This window comes from Athene noctua, chromosome 4 (assembly GCF_965140245.1).
Source record: "Athene noctua chromosome 4, bAthNoc1.hap1.1, whole genome shotgun sequence".
NCBI classification, from domain to species: domain Eukaryota; kingdom Metazoa; phylum Chordata; class Aves; order Strigiformes; family Strigidae; genus Athene; species Athene noctua.
Window position 1 is genome coordinate 41,097,584 of NC_134040.1, and position 24,428 is coordinate 41,122,011.

Consider the following 24,428-nt stretch of genomic DNA (forward strand, 5'->3'; position numbering starts at 1 on the left):
TGCACTAAACATATGTAATGCCATATGGTCACTGAAGGGTTATGGACGGTTTTTTATTAGGAAAACTACCAGAGCTAATATTAGATATGAAGTAGTATATACTGTGCATTCTTATGCCACCAAAATAGAAAAGAAACAAAGCAAAATTTTAAAAATCGGTAGAAAAAATCAACAAAGCCTCCTATCTTATTCCTGTTTGTGTATAGAGGTGTGCAATGGCTATAATGAATACTGTGGAGACAGTCAGATTAGACCTATAAAACATATAGCTGTATTCTGTATACACGGGCAACTACAAAGCAAAATACCCATGGTCTTACCCTGCATAGCAAATTAGAGTGCTGATTTCCAAGTATTTGTTCTCAATAGCTCTTTGGGCAGAGTGTGGAAGATGAGCAGTAATGCACTGTCAGAGGGCAAGTGAGCTCTGCAGAGTGTAATCTTAGCAAGCATTGTCTGAGTCGCTCTTAATCATGTAGTATCTCACATTATCTGTTACTATTTTTGTACTGCAGATATTTAGTACCCATTCATTTCATATATAACTCAGTGTGAATAAGCTTTTAAATATACAGTGATGAAATATCAGTGAATACTAATTTTGATAACAAATTCCATCTTAGGGAGAAATGTTCACAGAACCACACCTTATACGGTACAGGCTTTGTACTGCTGGCCAACATTAGCCTTACAAGATCATACCATCATAGGTGTTAAGAATGGGACAGAAAAATGAGTAATAAAATGCAGCCCTTGGGTACTTCTACACAGTGAATATTTAAGGCCTAAATCCATCTTGAAGGAATTAAGCATCCAGGTATGTTTGTGTAGCCCTCAAATTTGCATGTATGCGTTTTATGAGCAATTCTGCATGCCCTGGTATCTTCAGTTAGCAAATGGGTAAAGCTGGCAGCAGTTGTTCCATCTTTAATGAGCTTCTTGTTTTACATCTGTTGTGTCCAGCTGCAGTCCTGTTATTCAAGAAATGGATTTCTCTCCTTCCTCCTCCTCAATCCTGCCCCCCTCCCCTTTATACTGCAGTCTTTCTTGAGTGCTCCTCATGCTCTCAGCTATAGACCATGGACATGGTAGGTATCCCTCAAGTCTGGAAAAGGGTTTAGTGATGATGTTTTCTCACCAGCCCCATCACTCTTAGCCAGGGCAGTCCCAAATACATACATAACCCTTTCTGCCAGCATGTTAGAAAGCACCACGAGGCAGCACCTGTAATTGCATATTTTATGAATAATGAATATAAACAGTAAGTTTATATTTGAGTGCTTTTTAAAGGCCAGCATGTATTCAGACATTGTTGGGCACGTTTTTTTGGTAGACATTGGCCACAGTATCTTTCAGCCACTACAATATGGGATGTGATCCTGGCGGGTGCTGTGGTTTCAGACACCGCTGCAGGACTTGATCCAATATAGGTGTCTACTCTGACTCTGAAGTTGGTACCAGATCAAAACAGCCTCTCGAAATTTCCCAGTAAAGGACTTCAAATTCCCCTGTTTTCCTGCTTCAAATCTGTCTCTTTTTTTCAGGAAGTGACACAGAATATAACAACCACCCCTGTCCCCAGACTCCACCAAGCTTGACTCACCCCTTGTAATGCCAGGCCCTCTGCAAAAGAAGAAATAGCTTCATTTCCTGTTTTGGAGTTGGTTTTTTTGTTGTTGTCATCATTTTTTTTTTTCTTAAATCTAAACAGAAACCTGTGTGTGTTGTCTCTTAATAAACTTGGTTACCATCTGACAGGTAGGAGGACACTTAAGTTGCCTAAGTATAGGTGCCTACAGATATATTTGGGTGAAGGTAGTGTGTGTGTCTCTCTCTCATAACACCTAAAGTCACATTTCTGCCAACTTTAGAATGATAAATCTGACCATATGTTTGATACCATTCACTGTACATGTCTACTCCAAAACACTGACCGGGATACTATAAGAAGTTTGAAACTTAATTTAGAAGAAAAAAGTCATGAACTATGTGGCAAGAAACCAAAATCATTTCCAGAATCTTAGACTACTGAAAATGTTTTCTGTGATAGGACTGAAAACTGCTGGTTTGTTGAGGTTTTTTTAATCTCTGTTATTTAGCAAAGGTTTTCCTGTGTCTATAATACTCTAGGGGAATTAATAGCATTCAAAGATCTTTACATCTACAGTGCTAGACATAGGTTGTAATTAAAAAATAATTGTAGTTGTTAGTTTATGCCTAACTACAGGTAGCTTCTCATTAAATCAGTGCTTCACAATTTATCTGGTTTACTGGTTTCCAATTTCTATGATTTTGCATAGTAACTAAAAAGTAATGCATTCTTTGTTTTGGAAAACCTTGAGTTATCACATCAAGAAACATGTTCAGCCAATTGAAATTACATGTATTCAAATTAGGACAAAACTAAGTCCTAAAACTCACTTATTAAAAATAACCCACAGATAAATCTGAAAACATTGCAACTTTATTCAATAAGGTTGAATGTCTGTGTTGGATTGATTAATCATTCCCAAATGCTTTCCTTAAGCAACAATTAGTTGTTTTGAAAAACCTAAGATGGTTTGGGGGTTTGGGAGTTTCGGTTTGTTTGTGAGTTTTTAACAAAATTATCTTGATTAAAGCTGAGATAAAGCAATCACAATTTCCATCTAGTGGGATACTCCAGTATTCCAACATTCATTTTTTTCCCAAATCTGGCCAAACCTGAAATACTGAAATTTCACCAATTTTGTTAACAAAAGCTCAGGAAAAAATAATCAATGAGGAAACAGTGAAATGTATTTTCTGAGTGACTTCAATATTAAATTTCACTTTCTGTGATACTCGTTTGTCCCACTGAGTTGTAGTTCAAAAATCTCTTAGGCTCATTCTCCTTCCTTGGCTCCCTGAACTGACTGCATCTCTCTAGGTGCACCCTGTGTGGACTAGTGTATAGAATTCTCTAAAGGGAAATTTTGATCGACAAGGTCATGGGGAACAGAATGCAATAAAAGAGGTATGGAGTTTTCTTCAAGACGTGGGTGGGAGAACACCTTGAAGTGATTTGCTGTTTAATGAAATAACAGTGAAGGAAGCAAGCATCATTCCAACATCAAGCAGTAGAATTTGCTTGAAAAACTCCCCAACTTGTTTCTGCAAGTGATACAACTTAAAAATAAAGGCAGAATATTGGAAGGCACTAGATCAATCAGCTAGTGAAAACTGTGCTGACTGTGTTAAGATTTTCAGCTGTGCATGCAAAAAAGAATTGAATCCCAGAGTCTATGCCTGCACTGCACCTAGATCTTGTGGTTTTGCTCATGGGCTTCCCTCCCACCATCAAGAGAGATGACAGTGGAGACTTTGTGGCCTCATACAGGGCTGTGGAGTGGCTGCAGCATCCAGATTAGGAAGAGGTGTAACAGTATCACAGAATCACAGAATCACAGAACAGCTGTCTAGGTTGGAAAAGACCCCGAAGGTCGTCCAGTCTAACCATCAGCCCAACATTAACAGTTCCAACTACACCAGATCCCTCAGAGCTAAATCAACCCGACTCTTAAACACCTCTAGGGATGGGGACTCCACCACCTCCCTAGGCAGCCCATTCCAACACCCAACAACCCCTTCTGGAAAGAAATGCTTCCTAATATCCAGTCTAAACCTTCCCTGGTGCAACTTGAGGCCATTCCCTCTTGTCCTGTCGCTTGTTACTTGGTTCAAGAGACTCAAACCCCAGCTCTCTGCACCCTCCTTTCAGGTAGCTGTAGAGGGCGATGAGGTCTCCCCTCAGCCTCCTCTTCTCCAGACTAAACACCCCCAGTTCCCTCAGCCGCTCCCCGTACGACCTGTGCTCCAGACCCTGCACCAGCTCCGTTGCCCTTCTCTGGACACGCTCGAGTCATTCAATGTCCTTTTTGTAGTGAGGGGCCCAAAACTGAACACAGGAATAGAGGGGCGGCCTCACCAGTGCCGAGTACAGGGGTGAGATCCCTTCCCTGTCCCTGCTGGCCACGCTATTGCTGACACAAGCCAGGATGCCATTGGCCTTCTTGGCCACCTGGGCACACTGCTGGCTCCTGTTCAGCCGGCTGTCAGTCAACACCCCCAGGTCCCTCTCTGACTGGCTGCTCTCCAGCCACTCCTCCCCAAGCCTGTAGCGCTGCTGGGGGTTGTTGTGGCCCAAGGGCAGCCCTCGGCATTTGGCCTTATTGAAACTCCTCCAGTTGGGCTCAGCCCATGGCTCCAGCCTGTCCAGGTCTCTCTGCAGAGCCTCCCTACCCTCGAGCACATCAACACTCCCACCCAACTGGGTGTCACCTGCAAACTGACTGAGGGTGCACTCGATCCCCTTGTCCAGATCATCAATAAGGTGTTAAACAGGAGTAGCCCCAAAACCGAGCCCTGGGGGACACCACTTGCGACTGGCTGCCAACCAGATTTAACTCCGTTCACCACAACTCTCTGGGCCCGGCCATCCAGACAGTTTTTTACCCAGCAAAGCGTGTGCCCATACAAGCCATGAGCAACCAGTTTCGCCAAGAGAATGCTGTGGGAAACGGTGTCAAAGGCCTTACTGATGTCAAGGTAAACAACATCCACAGCCTTTCTCTCATCCAATAAGCAGGTCACCCTGTTGTAGAAGGAGATCAGGTTTGTCAAGCAGGACCTGCCTTTAATAAACCCATGCTGACTGGGCCTGAGCATCTGATTGTCCCGCATGTGTTGTGTGATGGTACTCAGGATGAGCTGCTCCACCAGCTTCCTGGGCACCAACGTCAATCTGACAGGCCTGTAATTTCCTGGATCATCCTTCCGACCCTTCTAATATATGGATGTCACATTGGCCAGTTTCAGTCTGTCAGGACCTCCCAGGTCAGCCAGGACTGCTGGTAAATGATGGTAGAGTAGTGTAGAGTAGTGTAGAGTAGAGTAGAGTAGAGTAGAGTAGAGTAGAGTAGAGTAGAGTAGAGTAGAACAGAGCAGAGCAGAATGATGACATTGCAGTGGGGTGTCTTTGGTTCCTATTTGTAATTCTTCTGGTCACTATGGTATGTTGACATATCGGTTTAGAATATGCTTACACTAGATGATATGAGATACTATATGAACGCTTTGACTGAGCACCAATGAGGTTGGATTTTTCTGACCTTAGCAAGTTTAATAAGATATTTATAAGATCACTGCAACCCTAATGATGTTATTAATGTAGGTATGATATACACAGGAGTGAATTATAGTCTAATAAATAGAATAAAATGAACTGAAAACCAAATGCTTTATAGCTTTAAATGGATATATGAAATACATGGACTGGTCTTTGAAATAGCAGGCTTTAAAATGTGTTCTTCAGTTCTTTTCCTAATATACTGGTTTCAACATCAGTTAATATCATGTCCTGGCAGGCCAAAGTGATGATGAAGATGAAAAGTCTGACTTTTGCTTTCGGTCAGGAAGAGAGGCAATAGCTCTTATGGTGACTGTGGGTTTTTTTACTGAAGAATAGATTTCAGTCGAAATTTCCCATCCAGCTCTAACTCTTGTTGATCACTATGCACAGTAGTCTCCTGGTAGGCACAGCTATCAAGTGTGAAGTCTCGGCTGAGTGTGGGTGTGAAGGCACAGGCATCTTCCAGTGCTCTCAGCATTTCCTGGCCAGGAGGCAGCTACGGCGGCTTCGGGACACACTAATTAGCTCCAGCCAGTGCTTACCAGCAGAGCGTTCCACTGAGATATCTGGTCTCAGTTCAGGTTTCACTTTAATTTGGAAGATGGTATTAAGTATCTGAGGAAAATATGTCCTTTAAGCTATACTCAGTGGGCAAAAGAGATGTTCAGAAGTTGTTTTTTTCTGAAGGCTGTAATAAGTTTTCAATAGGAAAATATTCATATGTCTCTTTATTAGCTTATTTGTCAAGCTTCATTTTTTTTTAAGGAATGGAAAACATACTTTTTTAGCAAATTCTAAGTCCTGTGGGGTTTTATGTATGCTGGCAAATATTTATTTAAACACGCCAAATATCAGGAGACTACTTATGCCTAAAGTTACACTCGTCTTTAAATACCATGTTTGTTGGACACATGTGAGAAATTTCAGAACCAAGTACCTATGCTCTGACTATACTAAAATATTTAATTTCAGAACTAACTCCTTACCCATCTCTCCTTTGTTATTAGCGTATGTTACATAATAAATACATTACAATAGAAAGCAAGTGCAGTGAGCAGTTAATCCCCAGCTAGCTGCGGGTGCTTTCTGGGTGGCGGTAAGCCCGGGCGGTGGCTGCAAACCCCCTTGCTGCAGCTGAGGACCAGTCACCCCAGCACCAGATGGCCCTGCAGACAACCAGCATCGGGACAGCGGAAGCTCAGCCACAGCCCTGCAAGCCAGAGCTGGTTTCATCCTGTGGTTTCCACTCTACACAGCTCAACAAGCAGTTCCTGGGAAGGTTTATTAACTCTGGCCTGGTTATTAACCAGACCACGGGAATTCAGAGCATTGGCCTGGGACCATTGCTGTGTTCAGGCTAATAAGATCCTACTGGAGCAAAGTGCCAAGGAGCACAGCACGGGGACTGTTCAGTGGCTGTAAAAGGAACCAGCCTGGGTCAGTCAGGGACAGATCAGAACTGTGCCCTACTTGATTCCAGCTGAGTCTATAGAGACACTTAGATCCCTGGAAATATGTCTATAATCTCAGATTTTTCATTACCCAGAGTATTTCAGTCCCCTATTATGTTAGGTAACAGGGAGTTGACTGTAGCTAGCAGGGCTGGACTACTTGTAAATATCTGCACTGTCTGACTCTTTTTTTTTTTTTTTTAGTGATTCGTCTTGCATCTTTGCACTTGACTAATTTTGCATTCCTGCTAGTTGTTGCATTTAATATTCTATTTGTGTTTTTCATTCTGCTGCTACCCATATATGCACCTTCACCAACATTACTGCTAATGACTTTCTCTTCTTTTCATCAATAAAACACATATTCTCTGGAGTGACAGTAAGATCATCTGCTAGAAACCACATTACTGTTAATAAGACCATACGAAGAAGAAAGAAAATTTATTTCAGCCCAGCAGCTGCAGCATCACTTTAGTACTGATGCTTGTGTGCATGTTGAGGAGGGAGAGCAGACTTTCTTCTTCCATTTTCAGAAGTGGGTTTGTGGTTCAGTTGCTATAACTGCACTACCACAAGCCTTAAGAGGTTCATTTTTGTAATATCTATGCACAAAATGTATCAAAACCAGAGGTACCAGATAATACAAGTATTTTGATAAACCGCATGAAATACAGCCTGTATGATATGGAGCTTATCCTCTGGTAGCTGGTTTCATGGTCATCTTTGTCTACTCAGAATATCCATCTCTATCTCTACCATGAAACAAAAGCATTATTTACAGTAAAAGTTTTTTCATGTGCAGGGATCACTGGCATAAGTCTGAGTGAGTTATGGGGCTTAGCATTAAGGGCTAAGGCAGTAATGATAAGAGTCTGTCTGTACATGCATATCTGACTGTCCACGCAGGTATTTCAATGGTCAGCCCTCATCAACGTGATGGGGATTTACGTCCCAAGTACATAAACGTAACAAGGTTTTGTGGGGTACAAATGATAAGTTGGCCTTTGACAACTAATCTGGCTCTTTCAGGAAAAAATGAAAAATTTTATAGTACCTTTTGTTTTGTGTGTGCTTTGTGGTAAATGATACTTTAGCCTGTAATCTCTTCTATGGTCAAAAGTGCTACTGCGCTTGTCTTAGGACATCATAACCTAAACAAAGCAATCTATTACCCTGTTCCCTCTTTTGAACAAAAAAAACCCCACAGAAGTGTTCCTTAGTCATACAAATTCCCAGTTTCTACAAAGCCAGTTTAATCATATTAATTCACTAATTTACATACCTGAGAAAGCAAACGGTCTAGTGATTAGGCAACAGACTCTGGGCTGTGTAGGAGACACTGTCCCTCCTGCAGTGCAATGCAGAATGAAGCCTTCAGAAAATGTTCACGCTTGGGGTAGTGTGTTAGTTTAGGTTGATTGTAAGCCTCCCCTTCTTCACCGGCTCTGCTTTTTCCTGTGCTCTGCAGCATCAAACAACTGTGCACATGGCTGTGTGTGAACATAGAAATAAGAGGTTTCATCAAGCTGATGAATTGCAAGCAGCTTGAATTTTCAATCCTTTTCCTAGGAAAACTGGATATTTTTTTTTGGTATAAAGTTATTTTCACAGCTGCAGTCTGCATGAGAAGGAATCCTCAGGTGTGTGGAGGGGTATTGCAATGAAATAAAATGTTGGACAGCCACTGATAGTTTGGGGTTTTTTAAACAAACAAAAAAAGTGCCCAGCCAGGGTGGTGGTTGGAGTGTTTTTGTAGGATGTGGATCTTGAACAGGTCCATGCTGCCAAGGCTCTTTGGTGTCCATGATTCCCAGCACCGGCCGCTTTTGGTCCTGTTGGCTTCTCCCTGCAAGAGGATTACTGATACGTTAAGATACTTTAAAGAAGTAATAATGATTTGTGTGCCAAAACTGGTTCTACATAGTGGAGAATAAACATCTCTGGACATTTCTTTATGCCAATAGAAATAAAGAAAGTAGATCTTCTCAACCCTGATGATCACTGGAGGCCATATTAGAACTTTGATGTTGACTTTTGCTTTTCAACACAGATATCCTCAGTAGTCACAAACATATGTAGCAACCCCCCCCCCCAAACTATTGTATGTCTATAACACAGCAACAAGAGAGAGAATTGCAATAAACCACTGAATCTGCAGAAAGAACAAGACAGATTCCTAAAAATGGAAAGAAATATAGTAACAATACATAAAATAGTATAAAAACACAAGATTAAAAGGCTTATTTGTATACATTCATAAGATGAAGAAATAGAGTAAAACAACATTTTATTTCTTAATTTTATCTAAAGATTTTAATAATTGATTTATAACAAACTTGTCTAACAAGAGCATAATTTTATTTAAGGATGTACTTTCAAACATTAATATAAGTACTTGCCATATGTTTCTAAAATGATAATTATAAAAAGGGCCCTTTTAATGGCTGAGATTTTGCCTAGAAATTATGCCAACAAAGACTCCTATAATAGTTCAAGCATGTGCCTTCTGCTTCTGGGGCATTAAGTTTCAGTCCTGCTGGGTTTTGTTGTATAAAATTTCTATTCATAGAGTAATTCTAATTAATTCCTGACCCTCCCGAAAGGAATTCCCCCTTGTCCAAAACCTTTCCAAGGTAAAGGAAGTGTCTTTTAAGAAAGTACAGGAATAACCATCTGAAACTGCAGTAGCTCTAAAGATATTTTCAGGTACGTACTAAAATATATACAATCAATTGGCTTTCAGAGTGTGGCTGACCTAGAGAATGATGCCACAAGCTAAGTGCTTGTATGAACATTAAAGCTGGTTGTGTGTTCACTTATCCTACTCAAGGGATATTTGTCATAAAGTTTAGAATTATCATAAAATAATGAAAATGCTTATCCTACAAATTTTACATGCTCTTTAAGAGTCAACCCGTGTCTTCCCTTGAGTAGGATAAGCATGGGTACAGTCTTCCCTGGGCTTTGGATCATAACTATAAACAAATAATTAAGCTTTCTTTTGGCAGCACAGTTTTCTTGCATCTATGGTCAACTTACACAAGAGGAAACAGAAGGGAAGCCATTTAAGAAAGAGGTACTCTCCATGTGATGTGCCTAGGAAGAACTGCAATAATCACTCATACTACTTATTCCTTTTAATTAATGGCTATTGTCTCAATTTTATTTTCTCCTTTAATCTTTAAGAGGTTTGCTTAAGCATATATATAGACTTGTGTCTGTGACAACTGTGATATACTATTCCTATCCAAGTAAAGAAGGGCTCCTTAGGGTGTAAGGGTGTACACACACAATCCTTGTAGAAATCCTACAATTAAAATGCATGACAGAGCTCTTTATCTCTGAACAATGCTTCTAGATTTACAACATTGGGGTGTTTTTTTTCACCTTGTTGATTTGGACACACAGACTCCTCAGTCACAGTCAAGATTATCTCTTTCAGAATATACCCAAGTAGTGTGAGGTTAATTCCTAGGGGTTTTTAGGGTAGTCATGGGCATTAGTCTAGGGTTAGGATACTGAGGCTTTCTGACATCGTCTGAATGTGGAAGACACTGTGTGAGAGTGCTGCAATCTGAAAATATGCACGTGATCTGATGGCTTGACCCCATCACCCATGTTGGGTGCATGCGATCTGATGAGTTGACCCCACCAGCTTGAAAGACAAGATTTCCTGTTATGTCTCTCACTGACCCCATCATGTGTCTTCATGTATGAGCTGATGCCTGTTTCACGCAGCTGATCAATTACCCTCGCCTCTGATTTCAAAACATTTGTTCCTTAAATTAAGTTTTTAGCAAATGGTATGGAGAGGGAGAGAAGGTCTTTTGGTGAGTTCCTGTGCACGCACAAATAATTTGGCCTCAGATACGTGGTGAATAAGTACACATAAATGACTGATTTTTAATTCAAGGCAACATTTGCTGTTAATAGGATGAGTAATTAACTTCAGATTTGAGTGTATTAAATGTGCTTCTAAGTTTTTTCAGACTTGCCAACAAAGCTGGTTTAAATCTCTATGTTGAGTGTTTATTATACTTCTAATAATTATTTAAGTAGAAAGAAGCATGCTACCAAGGACATAGGTTGTGCAAAAAATTATTATTGCAAATAAATGTACTAATTAGAGCCATTAGCAGTACATCTGAGGTTTCAGTTAAAGATGATCATTCCCTGTAGAAGAAATGTCCACTATCTTGCTGTTAGTTAGCTCACTGCTACTAACTCCACAGGATTGTGAGTATGGCAACAAGCTGTAATATGTGTCATAGATTTTTATACGTGTAGGTTGTTTTCCTGTTTTGCAAGCATACAGTATTTCCTATAACAATTTATGCATAGCTGCTTATGAGGATAAACCTAATTAAATAACAGGTATTTAACTGTCTCTTCTTTATCTTCACTTCGCAGTCTACAGTTTGCTTCTAAACTGTAAGGGTTTTTTTTTATCGCCACAAAAGTCTGGTATGCATTGCTGTGTCTTCTGGCTTATTTTTTAGCTAGATATTAATAAGAACCTCCACTTGTTTTTAAACTTTTGTTCTCTTGCATAGCTCCAGTGAATCCATCAAATATTTCATTATAACAGGTTCTTACTGTTCTGCTTCCTCTTGACACAGCTGTCAGGTTCATACTTAAAGCTGGAAGAAGTCTTTAATAACTGGAGATCATTTTCCTTACCAGTGCAGAAGTATGAATGCCCTCGTAACCTATTCTAAATGTTTCCCATGAGTGCTCAAGAGCAACAACCAAACAGAATTTGATAGGTGTAGTATGTACTTCCACATATGTTATATTTACAGGTCTTGTAAAATCCTCTTTTCCTCACAATTCCTTTGATAACATTATGCCAGAGAGTGCAACTAATCAACAATAAGCTACTACATGCTATCTCACTGCAAAGGGTGAGGGGTGGCCACTGATCATTGCTTAGATCAGGTACTTGCTTCATGTTTTGTCCTTATTTCTGAGTATGTGCTTCATTATTAGTTATTACCTTATTAATTATTTGGTATAGTGACCACATTTTGAACTGACAAGTGTGAACGTTAAAGCTCACAGAATGAATACATATTTTTGATATATGAATATATACCCATATATATGGATGTCGACAGGCATCCATGACATGTTAGTGAAATTATCTTTCTCTGTGTGACATTCTTTTTGGTATGACTTCCACCATCTTCTATAAATAAAGAACTGAAGGAGGAATAAAGCATTTTGGAGTATGAATGGACCTTTAGGGTTGCCAGGTTTCACTTTCACGTTACTAATCATGTCTTGTTTTGCTTAGTCCTTGAGTGTGAGGAAGTTCTTTCATCCTACATGCTGAATAGAAATAGAAGACACCACAGAAAAATTTATGCCTGCCCTAGATAAAACAAATACTGGCAAATATAACTGGCAGGCAAACCTTAATGAAGAGTAGTGACAGCCAAAGGAAGTGGTTGCATAATCTGTAGTCTTCAGCATTACCATTTGACCCATGTCCATTTCTGAGAATGGTTGACTGTGCCCCCAAAGAGATCAATTCTAACAGTGGTGGTGGGAACAGCAGAACTGATGATACCATCCAGTGCCTGGCTGTTGAAATAGCTCAAAACTTTCCTTGACGGCAGAAGTTTATTCCTCTGGGAATAAAGACAGCTAAATAAAAGGAATCATAGAATGGTTTAGATTGGAAAAGACCTTAAAGATCATATAGTTCCAACTGCCCTGTGATGGTCAGGGACACCTTCCAGTAGACCAGGTTGTGCAAAGCCTCATCCAACCTAGCCTTTCGTGAGAGTGTGTATTAATTAAAACCAGTTGTATACTCCTCATTGAAACCATGGCTTTACCCAGAATAACTTTGCTTTTGCTCACAAATGAACAGTCAGAAAGCATTCTGGGCAGGTGATGTTGTGCTACTGTAGGAGTTATACAAGAGTTGGATGAAGCAGGACTCATTTGAGATTGCTTGGCTCTGAGTGGCTACTGAACAGCAAAATGCTTATGTCATTGGAACAATCAGTGAAGAGATGTTGTCTCTTCCAAAAAGCCTATTTTAATGAATTAATTTTCATATTTTTAATATTCCAGTTACATTAAGATTTATATGCAACTGAGTTATGTCTGCTGTGGGAAACAGCTTTAGAATTTCTTGGCATTTATGTATTTAAATTCTTAACCATAATATTACATTAATGTAGTTGCACTGAATATTAAATTGATTTAAAGGTATTAATACTATATACAATATACACTCCTTAGCATGTAAATATCATAATGCAATAACAAAATGCAAATTGGAAAATATTTTTCACTTTCTAGGTACAAGTATTAGCTTTTTGCATTCATTCCCGATGGCTTATAATCATTATAGCAAGATGACTTGAATGAAATTCTTTGATTTATAAAAGTGTAAATGAGCTCTGAATCAATTCCTGGATCTTGTAGTGTTACAATATATCTCTGTCCTGTGCCTTTTTTGAGTGGAGTGAGGAAACCCTTATAAAGCCACCCACAAAACAGCTAGCTCTGGCAATGTATTTGATTTGAAATCATGAGTGTTTCAGAAAAGAATGTTGTGGTCTTGTGAGCTAAAATGAAGCCCCAAGCCCTAACCTTTGTTTATATGGTGGAACAATAAGTGCACTTCTAACACAATTAGATATTTACAAAAATGATTGCGTTTGAGCAATTTGCATGAGAATAAATGAACTTAAAGTCCATTTGAAGGCATTCCCTATGTATCCATGTATAAGTCTGTAATCTTTGTGCTTGGATCCCTAGGAGGGCAGAAGACTATGCTATGGCTGTTGCCAGTGCCAGTGAAAAACAAACCAAGCAGAGAATAAGGCAGCTGACATCTCAAATGTCTCATTCAGGAAAAAAAAAAAAAAAAAAAAAAGAAAAAAAGAAAAGAATCTCAGGGCTCTACAAGATGACCGCTTGAAGTACTTATCTTTGAATTCCATGAGATGGTACACTGACAGTCACCAGTCAGTCCCTTGGTCAAAAACTTTATATGCCAAATAGCCTATGGGGCTCTACTAAACCTTCACTGGAACTGTGGATATCTGGCTTCTCTTCCTTGTTGTGGTAAGCATGTGAATATGATCTTAAATAAAGCATATCACCTTGAGACTCCACAATCACTATTTTTTTTCCTAAATAATCTTCCCTTATGTAGAGACTGTTAAAGGAAACACATTCTATACTGAAAACTGTTTACTGGATGATTTTAAAAACAGCTTCTATAACACAGATCTCTTTAATGGAAATGTATTATAAACACAAATTGTTTACAATATACTATAAAAAGTTTTTATGCTGCAGCATTCTTTAATGGAGAAGTACTGTATATGTGGCACTGATTATTTTCTATTAAAACATATTAAACAAATCTTGTTTTAAACCAATATCTGGTTCATAATTTACATGAACAATTTTAGCTAAGCATTCTAAACACAATCAACTTCATATGGAAAAATATGGAAAATATGGAAAAATACCTTTTAAGGTATTTCTTGTTGACTATCTGTACAGTGATTTCTTGTTTTCAACAGAAGAAGTGGGGAGATGATAAGAGCAATACCAGTGTAGTTTTTAAGGCAATCACATTAAAATGTGCTCATTTTTAGATAAATAAAAGTGTTCTTGAACTAAGTTATATTGAACCATATCTTCAGTCTTGCTTCTCTACTCTTGGGTTAGGAGACTTCATTACTATTGCCCTTTCAGCCAGACAGGGCTTATATTTATACAAATTCACATACTAAAGGTTGACAACAGTCAAAATAACTGCATTGGGTAATAGCCTGAGTTCTTCAGTGACCCCTCAAGAAAGATTTCTTCTGGAAATAGGTATGTTCTCTAAGGAAAAGGTGGGTTAAACCACAGCCTTGCTTTCTCAGGAAAGCACACCTCAAAGCAGTTCTGTGGCTTACACCTGCAGCTCCTCCACTGTGGACAACAGGAATCCTGGAGGCATGTCCCCATGCTGCTTCCTTGTAATCCCTGCTCTATGTTCCCATCATCCTCTTCATCCCAGCGCATGAGTCTGCTGCCAGGCAGTCATGCATGGGTCTTCCTTGCCAAGCCCCTGCTGGCAGAGTTGAGTAGAGGCTTTGGTACTGAAGAGGGGGAAATATAAAAAGGAGCATCTCATAATTAGTCCTGGAAGGTCAGAGGTTTGAGATTCTCGGGCTCTTACATACCTCCTCTGCAAAGAAAGGAATTCAGTCACCGAGACAAGGAACCTTTATTTTCATGGCCAAACCTTGTCCTGTCATGGGACTGGGAACTGCTAACAATGCAGTTGCCAAGTCCTTCTATCCCCACTGTTTTTGCAAGAGGCAGTGGCTCATAAGATCGAGTAGTCTGTTGGGTTTTTTTTCCCTTAAAACTCTGTTACCCAGGTTTTAAATCTAAATGAAATTAAGTGGATGCTTTATTTCTCCAGTTTCGCCTGTGCAACAAATAAACCTGTGAATCTCTCCCAGGGCTGTGCAAGATGACTGCTGGAAGTACTTATCTTTGAATTCCATGAGATGGTACACTGACAGCCACTATGTAGTTTAAATGTGAAAATACATGTTCTATATTCTCTGCTCGTTAACTTGGGAAAGGACTGGTTACAGTCTGGGAAGGATCAATTCTCCTCTTAAAGATTAAATATTACCATTGACTCAATTTAAGAATCACTGTTCTTTAACACATTTGGGGTTTTATAGTTCCAGCACAGCAAATACTTCGGTAATACTCATTGGTGATGAAAGATTTGGATCTGTAAAGCAGTGCACTGAAAACACACAGGGATAATGTGGGCCAAAGAACTGAAGTCATGACTTGGTCTTTGATTTTCAGTGCCCAGAGTTCCCCCTACCTTACAGAGAAGATAGTATGAGAAGTGCTGCATTCTATCTAAACCTATTGCAGAAGTTTCCAGGCTTTTGCATCACATCAGATAGAGATATATTTTTAAATTCTTTAAGTGACTTTAAATGGACTCTTACAATATGTGAAACTATCACTTCCTATTGTAGAACAGTGTGAAACTGAAGTGCTTAGAGAGACAGTTATATTTAAAATCCTAGCATTTTCTTATATCTAGCTTGTTTTAAGGGTTATAACTGGCTTGAAGAAAATTACCCATTCCTGGTTCAGGCTGTACATGACAGGCAGTCTATCTCATTCTGAACAATGTTTTTTTGTTGGGTTTTTTTTTTGTTTGTTTGTTTTTTTCTTTCTCTTAAAAACCCAGCAAATAAAAGAAAACAACCTCAACACTTAAATAGCTTACATGATGTTGCCAGCATACATCTTTCACCCTTCGCAGCAACAGTAGCATAAAGTCAGTATTTAGCAAGGACAAGTGTTGAGAAAAGGCTCCAGCTTCTGTGATGGGTAGTTGCTCAAGATTCTTCTCCACAAATAAAAGGACAAATTTTTAAATATGGCTTTTGTTTCAGTGTAACTTTACAATAGATAAACATTTAATAAGTCAGCTATGACATTTACAAAGAGGAAAACATTTGAACAGAGACTCAGCAAATTCTCAGGATTCTGAAGAGCAAATCTAAAATATTGCATCTTATTGTCCCCAGCTGAGCTCTATGTACAGTCACTAAGGAAAACTTCTGTTTGTTGTAAAGCAGATTTCTGAATGTGTCCATTTTCCTGGTAATTTTATCCACACTGAATTCGGTTCATGTTCTGAATTTTGGTCTTTTCTTTTGAGTTATTACATACAGTCTTAGAGAAACAAGAAGGTGGCTAAGTTTTGGTGCTGAAAAGCCATGATATTTTTAAGTTCTGTTTGAAACTTTTGAACTTTGTTGTAAAAATATCACCTAGATATGGGACTGAGGGTTTGAGGTTTGCACAAAGGAGCAGTATCTATTGTTCTCTGTGGACTTTAAGGAAGGTAAAACGGTTTATAGTATCCCTTTATTCTCACTCCCTGGAACAGCTGGGCAAAGAGACAGGAAATGGCTTTCTCCCAGTACTTGTCAAATAAACGATCTGCAAATTATCCCTCCAAGGGACAAGGTAGACAGTGACAGTATGTTCATAAATCAAGAGTAAAGTTGCAGTACTCTGGCCAAAATTCAGAGAAAAGGATTAAAATAAAGCTTTATGGGACTGAAATTTGACTAATGAAAATTTAATTAATAATCTACCTGGACTGCCAGATCAGGATTAAATGCAGTTTTTATTCTGTAATTATCAAACCAGATCACGTTACATATGCATGTTGTATGTGTATGTATTTCATACAAGTGATGCTCTGTAAATGAGCATGTGCCCAATATTTCCAGGTATATTCTGTCCAAGGTAGTCTGTTTCAATAGACTGTGTAAAATACAAAGAAAGTTGGAGGAAGTTCTTGCAAAAATTACATCCTGCAAAAGTGAAATCTCTATTTTCTTCAGTATCATGCAGAAGGTGCTCAACATATTACACGGACATTATCTCTGATAGGAAATAACTAATTTCTTGAACTTGCAATTGCTTGGTTGAATGAATTTAACAAAACATGTTACAGTACAGAAAATCTAGTTATGTGATCATGTTTTCTGTTGTACAGTAAAGAAACAGAGCACAACCTAACGAAATATGTAAGTGTTTATAAGCTGAAACGTATTTCAGTAACATCTGATTAGAAGTTAGTATTTTAGGCGATCTATCATTATCAGTATTACATGTATTATCCCAACTGAAATAATAAATTTCATTTTACTTGTGTTTAATAGCAAACATGAATCAGAAAATGTTTCCTGAATTTTATTAAAATTCCATTATAGCTCATTTATAACTGAGGACAATGAAGTACTTACAGAATACAGAATGGTATAATCACTGAAAAGATAAAGAGCTCCAAGCTACCTGTTCTATATTGTTAGCATAAATGGAAAATAAGATTAGATCAAGATAAGAGTTTTGCAAGACTGCCTTGATTTTATTCTCAACAAAATTTTGCTCCTATCTGATTTGACATGCAGTTTATTCTGAATAAGGGCCTAATCATGAAGTCTTCACCCGGACGATGAATGCATGGGCTGCACATGGCCTCGGGTCTACGTGTTTGTGACTGGGTAGGGTTCAGTGCAATTCAGGCACCTCAATAAAATAAAGTCTCAAGGGCCTCACCATGAATCTGCAGCACTTCAGAAGCAGCTGACAGGATCACTCATTGTATCTTCTTTGATCTGTATATGGTAGAAACTGTGGGGTCTAGAGAAACAGAGAGATCAAACTGCATCACTGGTTTCTGCAGTAAAAAATACATATGTTCTTTTCAACTCACCTGAACTCAGGAAAATTGCAAAGCTATTTTTTGGGGGGCAGCTGAGAGCATGGTTTTTTTTTTAAAAATGCATATTCAGTTGAAATGTCTTTCAGAGTAAAAGCAAATATCTAGAGAAGGTTTGCAATGGTATTGCAATTTCTTTTTCTTGGGTGTTGCAATAGACCAGTCTTTGGGACTCTATTATGCTTTGGGATTTACTCTTTCTTTCTTGAAAAGTGTGTGTGCATGTTGACATGTGAATATACAAATAAAAAACATATATATGTGCACATATTTTAATTCTGAAGTGCTCAGGATAGAGAACAGTGAAGATATGCAAAGATTTATCAAATAGCTTTGTGTGCTTTTTTTTGTGTGCAATGCAATATCAGAATATTTTGGTCTACCTATAAAGTAATACAGAGCTTTATTTTTCACACATGTTGCAGTGTTGACTTTGGCAGAGGAGATGAGACTAGGTGTTTGTCACCTGCAGTAGTATTTTTAGTTTGGAACAAACAGCATTTAGTACTGGCGAAGATGGTGCTATTAGTCCTGTAGGTGAAGAACTTAAAACTACATCTGGAATTTCTTATTACTGGAACTCTTTGTCTATAAGAAGCTTTTGTATTTTTCTTGTGACTTTCTACTTTTGAGTATTACTTTTTCATTGAAAGCGAGTGCCATTACAAACATTAAGCATGGAAAAGTGAAGCAGTAAGATCTGTAATATATACTATTTAAACAGTTAAGCCATTTTGTAAAGCCTTAAAGGTTGGAAATATAAGGAATTAAAAAGATTTTTGTGAGATTTAGAAAGAACTGTTGGAGAGAATATTGCTTGATGATTCATTAATTCACTCTTTCGTCAATATAATGTTACTTCTCTTTCTTTTGTTTCTGTTATTTGTGTATTTAAGCATAAATGTGAATGTGCAGTTATGGTTTATCAGGTCCTCAATTAGAAATCTGTGTAATGTAAACTGCACACATACATTGTTACCAGTATTCTACTGCTTACTGCTGCTGGGTGATAAATAGGTGATAAAATTTGGACACTCTTCACCCTTGAATAGCTGATGCCCAAAGTGAGATCAATGCAAAATGAACCAACCCTTTAAAGGCAAAAAAAGCATGTTTAGTTTTTGTTTTGTTTTGTTTTGTTTTGTTTTTTTAAAAAATCCATGTCCTGAAAGTGAGTGAGAAATGTCTTTATTTTCCTCTGATGTCTTGTAATCTCTCCTAATTTACATAATTTCTCAGTATTCCATAAATAAATCACTTGGCCTTCGAGCTAAATGATTCTTTCCTGTCAGCTTTTAGGGAATATCTATAAAATTATTTTGTCTGCATAAATTCTTATTTAGAATTTTCAGTAAACCACTTGCAGATGTATAACTCTGCATTAATTCAATAGTGGAACTTCAAAAGAAAGAGGTTATGTCACCATAATACTGTATGGCCTCTCTTGGAAACTCTTCAAGAAAGAACTACCATTTGCCTTCCCTGAATCATTTTGAAATACCATACCAACAAATGGAGAGAGGCATTGCTGCTGTCCCTATCTGAGGGAATTTTTAAATTTTTTCTTTCATACAATTCTAGAGACCTTCCACACAGAGGACCGCTCTATTGTTCCTTTTTCTTTGTTTCACAATTCATTCAGGTGCTGCTCTATTGAGAGATCTGAGCAATGCATTGGGCCAGATTATCCCCATGGGTTCCTCCCAACCTCAGTTATTCTCTGTGTGTGTGTATGTACATATATGCAACTTCTTTAGCGGCACAGAGAGTTCTTTTGTCCAGATATTTCTGTAGTGACTTACATCTCTGGTAGTTCAGCAGATACCTCTTGTACTTATCTGATAGTGACTCTGCCAGTTTACTGACAATGCCTAGTGTACATTCACTCTCCACTAACTAAAAGAAGCCTGCATGTGACTTTCTTCTCCAACAAAGTATACTTATTTTTTGTAGCTCTCATTCCAGAGTGAAATGGAAAATATTTTGTTGTAATGACCATATAGCAAGCTATTTAAATGTAAACTAAGGGGTGATCTGAACAAAATGTCCTGTTCCTAGCAGTAGAGCAAGGGGACAAACATTGTCTTAGTGAGTTCCTGTACATAAATGGAAAGGTCGCACACAGATGTTGCTTGTAATTATGGCTCAAATTTATTTTTATTGCTCTAGGAAAACAATAAACCTCCCCAACATCCAGGACCAGAACAATCTCAAATTTGTTCTCATCTGAAGAAGAAATTCACTCACACATATATGCATAAGTATGTATACATACATATTTAATAACTCCTTTCATTTTCTTCTTTATTGTAGACGTCTGATTATTTGTAGAGCTGACGTAAGATTGGTTCCAAGACTAGCATCCAAGTTAGTGGCTTGGATTTTTCTAGGTGTCTGTTCTTACAGCCCAGTGCCGCCATAAAACAGAAATACTGTCAGTGGGAACTTGACATTTAAAATCCTTCTGCACCATTGATCCTCGCTGAAAATATCTTTACGATAATCTTTTTATTAAAAACTTCTAAGAAAGATGAACTAGGAGTTGGTAAAAAGCTGTTAATGAGTAAATAAACATAGCTAACCCCAAACACATTTTAAATGTGTCCTCTATTAATTTCTGTCCTTGGTAATTTAATTATGATTACCTGATGTTTGGATGATTATGGTGGATTATTACTGTCTTCCTGCATTGGTCTATTTTTTAACGTCTCAGATCCTAATATAGTTCTTGAATTCACACCATTTATGACTTTTATTCTTTAAATAGAATTGAGTGCAACCTCACTCCTCTATGAATAAATTATTATTCTTTTTCTAGAATTTAAAGAAAAATAATTAGATCAATTTAATCAGCATAAATGCAGAATTTTTTATCATTACAAAAGCAATTCTAGTTAGTCTGTTAGAAATATACTGAAAAGAATCAGAAAATTAATTAAACTCTTTGTCCAATAAGAATACACAGGAAACTTCTTTCAGGAATCCTCAGAGATCTCTGCGTGGTTGCAGTGTATAAAAAATAACCGCAGCTGGTGCTGCTAGTTTAATGTTGGTTTGCAATTCCGGTCATCTCAGCAGAAAAGTCAATAATGGACTCCTCCAAGATGTTGATCCTTGGGGTCCTGTGTTCATGCACGTTGAGGAAGAGCTAGGAGAAGGACAAAACACTCTCCATGGCCAAAAGAATTATTATTAAAGCATTTATTGCATCTGTGTATAGACATGTGACTCTTATGAACAATAATTAATAGCTATTAATTACCATTACCAGGTTCAAAACATCTAACGCAATGACAAACCTGTCCAACACAGAAACTTGATTCACACATACTGACCCTCACCTTGTTTTTTAAGCTGCAGTTTTTATCACAAGATGCATCTGTTCAGATGGTTTATAGTAACTGCTGTCATAACCACCATGCAGGGCAGTTTGTTTCTAACCCCATCACATAAATACTGTTCCCAAATACTTTCAGAGAACATTTCATTTAGTTCATTTTGGGTTTGAATGACAGTTGAGTAGTTTTGTCTCAAATCCATTCTGCCAATGTACTTTGTGAATTCCTTCTATTTGACTTCCAAAAATTCCATTGTGTTTTGTGAAATAAAGCCCCACATAATACAGGAACTACTCAAATTGATCAAGAAAACTGTAAAAGAAGATTAAGATCTTCACCTGGCATGAGGATGTTGGTTCAGAACTTTTTCATGTGAAAGATGAGGACAGGCATAATTCTGATGTTAGCTCTGATATAAATCAGGACTAGCTGCTCTGAAGTTAACTGGGCTGAAAGCTGGTCTGAAAAGGATGTGGGGACATCAGCCTACAGATACATGACTAATATAAATATTAAATTATGTGTGTGTATATGCATAGATATAGAAAAAAATTAGTTTCACAATTATTTTTGCTACTAGTAGAATTTCACTCTCTAAAAAGAAAATAGGTGTAGAACATAAAATATTTGATCCTGAATTTTGTAAAGGTGGTGTGCAGTGTAAAATGCCACAGTCTTTTTTTTTTTCCCACTGTCATTTGGACTTCAGTACTTAGATTTTGAATCTAATTATACTTGCCTATTCTGAGACGACATGAATGAATTTGCCAGAGCTGTTACCAGAGTTAATTCAGTCTTGAATTAAATTTTCAAACACTCTTAATTGGTGTCTATCTAAGATCAATTGCACTATGCAAATTTACTGAAATTGAAGATCTGGATCTTAGAAATTGTTTTCAAATATGCATTAATCAAAAAAGTTGTGAACATTGTTACTAGATAATAGCTCAGAAGATTCTGTAGGAATAATTGTACTGTAGCAAGTTTATAGTGCTTGGGTGGGTTAACTTTGGAAGAAAAAGTAACTGTGTCTATGTACTTCAACAAAATTTTAAGTGATTCTGATAAGGATGAAAAAAAATAGTTGTATGTGGGACGGTAATTTTTCACAAATCCAAAGTGAACTTTATTGACAACAAAGATATGTTGTGTGTAGGCATCTCTCCACACACCTCTATTTTTTTTTTTCCTTTTTTTTCCTTTTAAAGCCCTTATATAGACATAATCTAGACATAAATTGATACAAGGTCATAACAATGGGTGCGTGGAGTTGGGATAAAAGTGGACTTCATTTTGAGCCAACCGTGCCACTACCTGTTGTGATGGAAATGGAATTATGATTGCTACATGTTCATTTGGTTGCTGAGATGTTTAGTAAATGAATGTTAGTTTGGATCAATATAAGCCGGTATGAAAAAATAAGCAGCATGGAAACAGAGAAGATCAAGGTAAGCTAGTGTTTCAAAGATATTCAGAGATTCTTAAAAGGGATTGGCGATCTACATTCTGTAGATTGCAACCTCTGCAATCTACATTCAAAAACACTGTAGTAATCAAAAGAGAAAAAAAGTAGGAGTTGTTTTTGGAGAACATAAGTTACAGGATCCCACTGGTCTCTGCAATATCTCTGCTCTCTCAGGAGGGCAGTTTAGAGAAGAGAGTTTTGTTAATCGCATAGTACCTGAAGTGGGGTTTTGCTATTATTATAACTGACTTTTATTCCCATTGACACAATCAATAATAATTCGTAAGAAAGCCCCAGGAGTACCTCAGTAATGCAGGGACTTGGTAAGGGGACCTTGGGTGAGGTTTGCCTTGAGGAGAGGAGGAGGAGGAAGGTGCTGCTGGTGGAGGCCAAGGCTGTAGGGGCACCTGTGCCCCCTGCAACACCCCCCAGCCTCTCCCACACTGAAGGGGAGGCACTCATGCATCCCTTGGTTTTCTTCCTGTCTTTGGGGAAAGAAACAGGAAAAAAAGTGTTGTTTACTATATCTGGGCCTTGAAAGCTTGAGAAACGCATTTCACACAGTGTTATGCCTGAAGAAAACTTCACTCCCTTCTGATGTATGAGGCCAAGCTACTTAAGTACCACTGTTATGTAAATATTTACATTTGTAAAAAAATATACTTCCTCGTAATAATAATATCTATTCAATGCATACCATCCTCGCTTAATAGCAAACATTAAAACAAGATACTTACAAAGAGAAACCCTTGTCATTTGGCAAAGAAAACTGCAATAATCCTCTGCTACTTGCTCCCCCCCCTCCATTTTAATTGTTAATATCTTTTCAGCATGCGGGAGAAGTAATCTCCTACCACGCTAAAGCAGTCAGCCTAATTGAAAAGAAATACAAGTCATCTAGTGCACAGCTGAAAAATTCAGCTAAAATGCAATCTGTCATTATCTTTCCAATGCCAATTTTAAATAGGTATTAAAGTAAATGGGGGAAACATCTTCTCATTTCTCTTGCGGTATCATTTCGTTTTTACAGAAATCCCTAATCCTCAAATGAAGATTCTGCCTGATACCCAACAAAACACTCAAGACTCAGCCTCAAGTGTCTTGGAAACCAGATCCAAAAATAGAGGAATAATTTCCCTATCATGAATTAATCTCATTTGAAAATGATTTTAAAAATACAGTTTATGCAATGCAAATCCTCTCTCTCAGAATAACCTGTATTTGTGGTTGTTATGCCACAGTCAAGAGATAAATTACTGCTCAGTGAGCTGTTTCAGCATGGCAACGTGAACTGCAGCTAGGATTAAGGAAACTGATGAAGCATAACATACCATGAAAGAAATGAAAACATTTTATAGGACACATGGGTATTATTGACAGGTTTATACTTTTTAACGACAATGAACTCTTTCAGCAGGAGATCTTATTTGAAAAGTATCCTGCATTAGAAAATTATATGCCACATTTAAAAGTATTTACACTTTTAGTCCCCAAATTATTATGTGCTATATAACACATTTCAGTTTAATTGGAGAAATGTTGTATTGTGATGCTGAACACTTGTTTAATGGAGATAATATTTCAGCTTGGTAGGGAAAGTTGGATTCATTTGAAGCTGAGACATCCTCAGATTTCTAATTACCAATGCATGCTTCTGAGTAGGTAACAGTATATTGAAAATATGTCAGATGGGGCCTTATAGAAAATCCATCAAATCCTTAAC